The sequence below is a fragment of the Silene latifolia genome, chromosome Y, assembly GCF_048544455.1.
Source record: "Silene latifolia isolate original U9 population chromosome Y, ASM4854445v1, whole genome shotgun sequence".
Lineage (NCBI taxonomy): Eukaryota > Viridiplantae > Streptophyta > Magnoliopsida > Caryophyllales > Caryophyllaceae > Silene > Silene latifolia.
Genome location: NC_133538.1, coordinates 52,951,126 through 52,961,297, shown reverse-complemented (window position 1 = coordinate 52,961,297; position 10,172 = coordinate 52,951,126).

Sequence of the window (10,172 nt, the reverse complement as noted above, 5' to 3'; positions counted from 1 at the left end):
CGGATGGTAAAAGGCTCGATTTCACTATTTTCTAGTTCATTCCTGCAAATAAGACAAAACAAACCAAAGTAGCATATTCGGGGTATTTCGTAGCATAAACTACGATAATAACATAGAAATACGTGCATAAAAGGCCTAAAAAGACTATATAAAATGCACGTATCAAATCTCCCTAAACAAAACCTTTACTCGTCCTCGAGTAAACTAAAATGCAACTAATGGAACGGAAATGATAACTCAGAGCTAGCTTAACTTGTCTACTTGAACCAGTTTAATGCAACAAAAACTAATAGTTATAGCTAAGCAGTCAATACGCAAACGAGTTATAAGCTGTTCAGAAATATAGCCAACCTATCGACCTTGCAAGACCAATAAAATCGGACTCTCTCGTGGTCACTCTTCTCTCATGAAGCAAAGGGTGAATGTTATATGTAAAAGAGAGAAGAAAGGACAGTCACTGACCTAACTGCAACCTACATAGCATGCATGCAACAAAAATGAATGACAATTCAAGTACTAATGCACACACTCCAACCAATAATGTCCGTCACAGCCGAGGGCTTACAAATAGTTTGGGAAAAGTGAGGTTCAGGTGAGAAAAGGTAAAACATGTTATGGAAATGTGGAGGTAAAAGCGTCAAGCTAGTTCCTAACAGGACCATAATGAAACCATCTGAATCTCAACTGACTGAAAAATCAACCACAAGTGCCCTTCATTTGGCACACAACTCACTAAACTTAAACACAATCTCCTCAAAAATATGGAATAAGAATAGAGGAGTCAGACGGTCAAAAACCGACACCGTCTGAAATAACTAACTGAAACAACCAAACTTCTTTTTTTTTTTTCAAACTTTCTTTCTTTTTTTTCTTCTTCTTTTCTTCTTTTTTTTTTCTTTCCTCCTTCCTCTATTTTCCAACTACTCCAAAACAAGAAATACGGACCAAACTGCAATGGAAAAACATACCACAAAAGAACATACTAACTAGCTTAACTGGGCAGGCTTAGTTTGGGATGTAGCTAATGGGTCGAAAAGGCAAATTTGGCTAATGTGGAGCTATATGGGTGAAAAATATAAGGAAAGGGAAATCTGCAAGCACCTCCCTGCATGTGACACCGACCACAAACCCGAATATGTGCATTTGACAAGAAATTGAATGTCATAAAAGTGCAAAAATGATGAACATGCTATGCAAGGAGTACTACTCTCAATTCCTAATGAACTGGTCATGAATATCACCAGTTATGGCTCTAAAACTCAGAATTTATCAAGTAGTTTGCCAATTTATCAGGTCAAGTCTAAACAGTCAGCTATATTTAAACAGAAACTCGTAGACTATGCGTATGACAAGGCTAATAACTATCAATAAAGTGCAAGGCTCAAGTAAAATGACAAGTTATAGTGCAATTTCATCACGGGAATCTACCGTTCCGACTCAACCTATATGCAAAAGTAAACGTGAAATGTTTTTGAATTTTTGAAATTTTCCTAATTTTTTAGATTTTTTTGGATTTTTTTTTTATCTTTTTTTTTAATTGAAAATAAACAACAATGCAATCGAGAAATTAAACGTGAATGCAAAACAAATGCAGATGCAGACTCAAAAGGATGCAATACCCTCCCCAAACCAAAACGGACAACGCCCTCGTTGTCCTCCAGCATACACCAGCAGAAAATGGGGGAATGGGAGTATACAACCAGCAAAATAAAATAAAGGAGACAAAATAAAAAAAAGTAAGAGGTACATACAAAGAACGCGAACTTCCCCAAACCAGCCAGAAAACTGGGAAAGTGAGTAGACCAGTAGCTACTCGTCGTCGGCACCGCCGTCTCCCAGGTACTCCGACTCAACAAAACGGTCTCCCCAAACCAGCAACAAACAAGGGGGGCCTCTAATCGTCATCTCCAGCCACCTCCTCCGCAGTCGGTGTAAACGGAGGGTCACTCGCCTCCTCTCTGGCAGCTCGATGTGCCGCCTGCTCAGCCCGCAACCGCACCTCTCATGCTACCGGTGTCTCCTCCGCTTCGTCCTCTGAGTCAGAAGGGAGTGGAGGGTACCCACCCTCTGGGTATCGTTAGATGGAGGGATGCGGTCACCCTGCTGGAACCGGTCGCCGTGCTCGGATATGGAACTCGTAGAGCGGGAATACAGCCAAGGCCATATCCCGTCTCATCTCAGTAATGTACCTGCACATATCCAGAAGCAGGGCATCACGACGCCCTTGGTCCATGACCTCGGGCGCCCCTAAAACAGGAGGGCAAACAAAATTGGCCGGAAAGGCGGACTGAAGGAGGAGGGGTGAGTGAAGGTGTAGGTGTGGGAGTCTGTGTAGGTCCAGTCTGAGTCTGAGCCGGAGTCTGAACCTGAGGGGTAGATGACTCTCCGGCCTCCCGCTTCCTCTTCCTAGAAGAAGAAGAAGGGGTGAAGGTAAGGTGGTAAGTGGGTGGAGGTGGCCTCGCTCCCTCAGCAGCAGTCGGGAGCGGTAAAAGTGGAGGAAGGGTAGGGCACGGCAAGGTAACAGACGTGGAACCACAAATCTTCCACGTCCTCGCGCCCTTCTTCGGGAACCAGGCGAAGTCAGCCATGGCAGCCAAATCAAGGTAAGCCTGCCTATCGGGCGCAGTAAGTCCAGGCTTAGTGGGGTAAAGATGGCGGGCAATCCTAGTCACTAGCCCGCCGCAGACAACAGCGGTCTTAACCCTCGTCCCAATCCCGTTCCAATGCTGAGCTACCAAGTAAGCAATGTTTAGAACAAACGGGGTACCGCAGTCAATGTTGAGGTACCCCGCGAGAATCGCTAGCTCAGTGTTGGTCACGTTATTGGGCTCAGGTCGCCCAAAGATGGTCTCTCCTATCAGTCGCAAAAATTAACGGGGGGCAGGTAAGTGAACGTGAGCTCCCCTCCGTGCGGGGAAGGGAGTGTGAGAAAGCGCAGCCCAGAGTGGCTGAAGGAGATCCCGAGGTGGGTCTACGGGGCCGTCACTAACTAGGCCTAAAACCTCCCCAAACCTGGCCAAATTCCAGTGGTGCGACTCATTGCGGAGTCGGAAGTGAATGCAAGGACTAGAGGGGTTGGCATCGTAAGAGTCGGTGTCAAAAGAGTAGGAGCTGAAAAACTCGTAAGTGGGGATACAAATAGCGACTTCGCAAGGTAATCGACCCAACATACCCGTCCCGTTCGGCAGAAACTACAGACCTCCTCATAAATTCCTAAGGTCTCTAGGTCAGTCCGTGCAAGGAAACGGGTGGAGGAGAGAGGGCAACGAAGTAAAGCGGCTAACCGAGTCCGGTGAGCCGTGGAAACAAAACGTACCGTGGGCATCCCTGGTAAAGGGGTAAGAGCGCCCTCTTCCGTAACAACATCTCCAGAAGGGCTGGGATTAGTAGACAGCTGGCTAGCCTGCTGATGCGGCCTGGGTGGCACCATGCCAGGCGCCGGGAAACGAGGGATGAATCCTCTTTCCAGCATAGTGAGGGGCCTGGCAGGGGTAGAAGTAACAACTGAAGCCGCGGTGGTGACTAAGGCAGAGCTAGTGGCAACAGCAGGGGCCACCGACTCGCTCACGGGCGGATGGAAGTGGTACTAGTGGAAGGTAGAGAGCCACTATCCATCCTGCAAAATGTTAAAGGGCATGATAAGAAAAGATCTGCTCGCTAACCGTGGTTAAAACAACACGTTAACCAACAAGTGACAAAGAAAAGATAGCCCTATCGTCGAAAAATTCGACTTACAAAGAAACAAAACCCAACAATTCCTCAAAACCTCGAGATAAAGTATGTGAGTTGATAAAGTGACATTGTGATGATCTCATCGGAGACTAAAGCTAGCAAGAGAACTGCATATGGCAACATATAAGACTCTAGCAAAAGCGAAAAATTCGACTCACGTAACATGAATTCCCAATAGTTCATAGCAAGTGATGGCGAAAGGGGACGGAGAAAGCTTGATTAACGGCAGCAACAAGTAGGCAAGAACTGCAGATTAAACAAAGCATGGCAAAGATATAGACCGTCTAACAATCGAAACAATTCGATCGAGGAGCCCTAGTCGCGGAATCTCGCGTAAATTTCGAATTAAACAAGCAATAACAGCGAGGAATTGCGATAAGATCATCAAGTAAGCTAGTTAAGGGCATATAAGAACAATTAAGTCGAAAAAATTCAACTGGACATGGATTTTCGAACCCTAAAATCGAAATCACCTCATGAAATTCGAAATAATCAAAGAGAGAATGCATAAAGGTGGATGAAACACTTACTTGATGATGATGAACCTACAAAAGTAATTAATCCTCAAGTAAACAAGCAACAAAGGCGGATTTTAATCGAAAAACCCGCAAACCCTAAATCCCTTTAAACAGCGAGAAAACGAGCACAAATAAAAGGGAAATCAAGGGGCTTTTGAAGAATAAAATGCAAGGAAAGGATTGTAGGTGGCGGATTGGTGATTTGGGCAAGAAAAATGGTGATTTGGGGAGTTAAAATCGCAATTAGGGGGAAGGGTTAGACGAAAATTAGGGTGAAATGAAAATAGAAATAAGGAATAAAGAGTTTTAAGAGAGAAAACTCCCGTGTCCACTGTTCATTTCACTCGATCGAGTGATTTTAAGTCACTCGATCGAGGACTTTGGTGTCCCAGGTGCTCGATCGACGAACATCCACTCGATCGACTGTTCCTCTTTGGCTTTTTTCGATCGAGTACACGAACTACTCGATCGACCATAGTTTCCCTCGATCGAGTACAAAAAGTACTCGATCGAGAGCTTTCCTCTTCAAGGCTCTTGAATTTTCGTCGTTTCCTCCTTGAATTGCGTGAACCTTCCCCAAACCTGCATAAAGCACATCCAAAAAATATCCCAAAGTACCAAAAACGAAAAAAACACAGTCTATAGTCTTAGTCTATGCTAAAAAGATTGTCTAAACTAATTGTCCTAATTAAAACGTAATAAAACAAATTCAAAAGAAAATCAAACGAATTGTCTATTACAATGTGTTACACGGGGCATTTCCCCGTTTAATTCCCATCAGATTTCAGTAGCCCCTTCGTGGGCTTCTGACTGGAGGACGTCACCTCAGCAATACTGACCGATCTCTTTAGTTTCCATGAGCTTGAATCACTATTTGCAACAGTAGGAGGAATGTAGTTCCAATCCACGTAGGTTCGAACTTTCTTCGTTCTCGCTCCTCTGTCGTCTTCTTTGGCATCCTTGGCTCCAGTTTGATTGACAACGATTTTGCACAACGTCCCTTGTGACCCCATCCTTGCTTTCATCTGCACTGCAGTAAGGAAACAGACGAACTTTCCTCCTTTGTGCTCTCAATCTGAGGCGGAGGGTTAACAATAACAGCAATATTCTCCAAATTTTCATTTGGAGTGTCGATAATAGGGACAATAGAAGAGAGAGCATTGCAAGGCTGGGCTTGCATGGGAGCTCTTCGGAACTTGGACTGATGAAAAATCAGCTCCTCATCCCCTACCTGAAAGGTCAAAGTCTTCCCATCGACGTCTATTACCGCAGGCGGTGGGATGAAATGGTCTCCCTAAAATAATAAGAGTGTGTGCATCTTCGGGGATATCTAAGACAACAAAATCGACGGGAATAAAGAACTTCCCGATCTGAACAGGTACGTCTTCTACAATACCTAATGGCCGTGATAGACTACGGTCGGCCATCTGGACAGTCATGTTGGTGCAACTCAGCTTTGTCAAACCAAGTCTCTTAGCCAGAGACAAAGGTAAGACACTTACACTAGCGCCTAAATCGCATAGCGCATTATCAATCAATTGCATACCGATATGACACGGAATCGAAAAACTACCCGGGTCTGATTGCTTAGGGGGTAACTTATTTTGAAATAGGGCTGACCCCACCTCAGTTAAAGCTACGGTCTCACTGTCATTAATTGTCCTCTTACGTGCTAAAATTTCTTTCATAAACTTTAAATAAGAGGGTACCTTAGTCAGCAATTCAGTGAACGGCACGGAGACTTCCAAGTTCTTCAAAAGTTCAACAAATTTGCCAAACTGTTGATTAACTTTGGTATTCTGCAGCCGCCTCGGGAAGGGAACCGTGATTGGTATCTCGAGTCCCTTGTTTCTCGCTTCCAAAGTGTCTTCCGGTGCAAGTTCGGTATCCTTTGGATGCCTCTTACCTCTCCAACGAGGTCTTTCCGGTGATTTCTCGCTTAAACGAGCACTAGCAGGCTCTCGGATAAGCTTCCCGTCATCAATATCACTCGATCGACCAATATGCTCCCTCGATCGAGCAGTTTCCTCATCAAAATCAGTCGATCGAGTAACATCGTCACTCGATCGATCAACCTCAGCTTCCTGTTCACTCGATCGAGCAGAAAGACTACTCGATCGAGGGCTTTCTTCACCTTTCCCACTCGATCGAACACCAGTCTTCAGTCGATCGAGTAATTCCTTTGTCGTGAGCCCTTTTTTCTTGGCAGAGCACTGTTCATCATCAGTTATGGCGTCTCTAGGGTCTGATTTCTTCACTTCTGGTCCCTCATAGAAAAGACCGCTTCTCAATTCTATCAGGTTTACCGTCTCGTGGGGGTTCTTCTCATTTTGAGTCGGTAATTGACCCGACTTTCTCGAGGATTGATTTGCAGCAAGTTGGGCAACTTGAGTCTCAAGTGCCTTATGTGACGCGATTGATTCTTTGTTGATTTTGTTGATCATTCACCAATTGCTTGATATGGCTTGCATCATAGTCTTTAACTCGCTCAATTCACTCACCCCGCTAGATGACGAAGTACCATGGTTAGGAGGGTTGAAAGACGGAGGCTTCTGATAGCCTTGTTGATTCTTATGTGGTGGAATATACGGTTCTTTTCTTTGGTTCGGAGGAGAGTGGGGTTGAGCACGTTCGATTGCTCCACCTCAAATTGGGGTGGACATTCGGCTCGTAGTAATCGTTGTTCGCCCTGTAATGTTGAAAGGCGGCGCATTGCTCAAAAGGATCGGGACAATGATCCGAGACATGTCCCTCTCCTCCGCATCTTCTCTGAGACTAAAGGACCGTCTGTCACAAAGATTAACCTCCGGTACATGCCCCCTTAGAAACTCCTCCTAGCTCATACTTGTCAAACCTTGCAGTGAGGGCTTCAAGTGCAGCGACAGAAGAGGACTCAGCAGCTCTTCTTTGATTTCCTCTCGAGTTCCCATATTCAGCCTTATGGATGGCCAAATCATCTATGATCTTCCACCCCTTGGTTGCTCCCAAGTTTTCAGCAAACCGGCCATTGGGCTGCAAACATCCAAAATGGCTCTCTCGATCGTCATACAATCCATTATAAAAATGATTGCATAGACTCCACTTTTCGAAACCATGGTGCGGTATGGTTCGCACTAGCTTCTTAAATCGAGTCCATGCCTCGTGAAAGTTCTCGTCAGGCCCTTGTTTGAAGCTCGTTATCTGAGCTCTAATGGCAATAGTCCTTGATGCAGAAAAGTACTTCTTATAGAACGCTAAAGCCAATGAATTCCAATCAGTTATGGCGTGAGCAGTTCGGTCCAAATCCCTATACCACTCCCTCGCAAAGACATCGCGGAGTGAGAAGATGAACAAGGTTTCTTTTATCGATCATCACGCCAAGAGGTGGGGGTATGGAGCAGCGATAATCAATAAAAGTCTCCATGTGCTTTTTGCATCCTCGTTTGCAGCCCCACCGAACTAGTTCTTCTCAACCATAATAAGGTAAAAAGGTTTCTGCTCGAATTTCCAAGCTTCCCTGGTAGCTCGAACCCTTTGTAAAGATCCTCATTTGTGGGTTCGAATGACTGGCAATGGTCGCTTCTTGGCCATTTCGGAAAAGTCTGGAAAAATAACGGTTTCAACTGATGAATTAGAAACTGGAGAAGACGGTGGGTTGTCCTCGAACAGTTCCTTCTCGTAAAAATTGGAACGAGAACTAGACTCTTCCTCTAACTGTTGATCTTGAAACAATCTCCTCTTTACGTGCAGAGATCTTTCAATCTCAGGATCGAATGGTAGTAGTGGACCACCTTGCGACCTGCGCATAAGAAGAAACTACAACAGAAAATAAGAATAGTCCAAGGAACGAGTGTCCCTTAGACTGAAAAGGACTAAAAATAAAGCAACTAATAATTTGAACAATTGCCCTCCCCGGCAACGGCGCCAAAATTTGACACCGTCGTCAGGTACCAAAAATAAATACCTAAGTTACAACTAACAGAAGTCAGCGGCAAGTAGGGTCGATCTCCACAGGGAGGCAAAATTGAGATTTATCTGTCTAATTTTAGTCTATGCGTAACGGGTCACAAAGTGAGGGTTTGAAATGATTTACTAAAACTATTAAGAGACTAAGGAAAGAGAGATAAAAATAGAAGAAATTAACAGAAAGGGAAGGGAAACTAGGATTTTGGTCATCAATAAACGCGTTAATTGCGGGTAAGGTCACAGATCGGTCGATGTGTCGGTCTAAGGGGCAATGAATATCTCCTTTCGGTCTCAATTCGCCCTAAAATGCTATTAGCTTAACTTTCGCCCTCACTAAAGCATCCTATTGTTCACTGCAGGTCTCACCTATTCCAACCTTTCGGTCCAGGTCAAGGTTTACCAATATTAAAAGGCTAATTGTGTCGACTCAACTAGCAGGATACAGTTAAAGCAGCGATTAACAACATAGACTACAACTACAACGACAGATCTATAAACCTAATTAGCAATTAACATTAGTCTAATGAATCACCTAATCCTAGCAAGAGTATTTAGCTAGACATGGGTAAAGGGAGAACGAGAATAAAGGAATTATGAACAATAAACATTAACATAAAATAAAGAGGGAAAAGAAGGGAAAAAAGTTACAGTAGAAATAGATCCGGAATTAATAGAAAATGAAGAGCAAGGTAGTCGTCCCGTCCCCATCGACTCGGGGAATGAATGAATAGCTTATTAGGTTTAAACTACTCTTATTTATACTAAGTAGTATTATTATTAACTAAAAATAAGATAAGCATAAGATAAAACCTAATTATACTCGACACTATCCTTTCTCGCTGTAGCTAGTACTCGATCGAGCATAAATCTACTCGATCGAGTAGATTCCAGCGCACATTTCCTGCTTTGCGCACTGAACTTCAAACGGCTGCCATTTCTTTGTTACTTGGGCAAACAGGGCGATTCCGGTGGCGTTGGAAAGCTAAGAGGACAAACTTTCATCTCCAATTGGAATCACCTGAATATCTATTGTAGAACTCGAGATATAGCTCTTCAAAGTAGGCACTAGCAATTTGAAGTTCTTCCTTTGCTCGCCTAGCTATCTTTCTTCTTTGCGCATCTCAAAATAGCTACATTCCCGCTCCAAATTCACTCTTCCTCCAAATGCATGCTAAACGGACGGTAAAAGGCTCGATTTCACTATTTTCTGGTTCATTCCTGCAAATAAGACAAAACAAACCAAAGTAGCATATTCGGGGCATTTCGTAGCATAAACTACGATAATAACATAGAAATACGTGCATAAAAGGCCTAAAAAGACTATATAAAATGCACGTATCAGTTTAGTCTTAAATCGTGTAACTTTTTTACGAGTGTAACTTTTGTGTTTTACGAGTGTAACTTTAATAAAAAAATAGTGTAATTTTAAACTAAAAAATGGTTTTTACGGACATTTTTTTGACTTTTTGTAATTTTAAGACGAGTTTACGATATTCAGACATTTTTTTGACGTTATTTTTACGGACATTTTTTTGTCTTTTTGTAATTTTAAGACAAGTTTACGATATTCGCAAATTTTTTTGACAAGTTATTTTGACGGACATTTTTTTGTCTTTTTGTAATTTTAAGACAAGTTTATGATATTCGGACATTTTGTTTGACAAGTTATTTTTACGGACATTTTTTTGTCCTTTTTTAAATTTAGGACAATTTTACGATATTCGCAATTTTTTTTGACAAGTTTTTTGATGGACATTTTGTTGTCTTTTTTTAATTTTAAGACAAGTATACGATATTCGGACATTTTTTTGACAAGTTATTTTGACGGACATTTTTTTATCTTTTTGTAATTTTAAGACAAGTTTACGATATTCGGACTTTTTTTTGACAAGTTATTTTGACGGACATTTTTTTTTACTTTTCGTAATTTTAAGACAAGTTTACGACATTTCAATATTTTTTCATACTTTTTGTAAT